General features: G+C 41.2%; 1 protein-coding gene across 2 annotated transcripts in view; it reads right to left on the bottom strand.

Moving 5' to 3' along the window:
• The window catches only part of LOC119593190, an 11,452-nt gene that overhangs the window by 10,255 nt on the left and 364 nt on the right, over positions 1-833 (bottom strand). The gene's annotated exons all lie outside the window — the stretch shown is intronic.

Below are 833 nucleotides of genomic sequence, written 5' to 3'. Positions count from 1 at the left end.
CGGTAACAAGCCACTTTTTAAAGTTATATTGAAGATGTATGTGTATTTAGCGTCGGTTTATTGTGTTGAAATATTTTATGGATGAGATAGTCCACAAGCTTTAACAGATTTTTTTTTTTATAATTTACTGTTCGCGGAAAGACATTCAGCTAATGGTAAGTGAGTTAGTAACTACAACGATAACGTGTTTATATGTTTCCTTCATTCATTTGACTTGTTTATGTGCAAGGGAGTGTTAGGCTAAGTTCTAAGGTGCACAGCATGGAGTGGACGAACGCTGGAAAGGACAGCTACAGAAAGGCACGACTGAGACAGGGCAGGAAGCTCGTTACTAAGGTCAGCTGTCCAAGAGTCGCATGAACTCTCGCATAAAAGCAGGATGTCTACCTGGGCGCTCGAAAGCCCCACTAGTTAAGAGATCCAGATATCTGGTTCATGACATAGGAAGAAGCAGCATACTACAGTAGCGTCAGTGCTAAAGCAGAACTTACCTCCAGAGTGCTGAGGCAGCGAACTTGAACCTTCTATCCGCGTGGGAGCGGACATGTCAATTTTCTGACCTTTTTACCAACTACAGTTACTGTTCACATGTAAATGCTCTCCATGCAAGATACACCCGCGTTCGCTTATTGACTAATGACGGGATACCACCACCAAGCATAAAAATAGTAAAACAGTCCCAAAATATTTTTTTCTTGATGATTTCCTACGCAAGGGAATGGCCATGCATCCATCATACTTTATACAGTCTCATGCGGTTAAGTTGCTATAGTTAAATGGTATCATGGATATACGTTAGTCCTTCCAAATCACAATCAATTGCAAGGCAACAA

The sequence above is a fragment of the Penaeus monodon genome, chromosome 31, assembly GCF_015228065.2.
Source record: "Penaeus monodon isolate SGIC_2016 chromosome 31, NSTDA_Pmon_1, whole genome shotgun sequence".
Taxonomy (NCBI): Eukaryota; Metazoa; Arthropoda; class Malacostraca; order Decapoda; family Penaeidae; genus Penaeus; species Penaeus monodon.
Note: the sequence above shows the minus strand (reverse complement) of the source record. Positions and strands in the feature narration are given on the sequence as shown.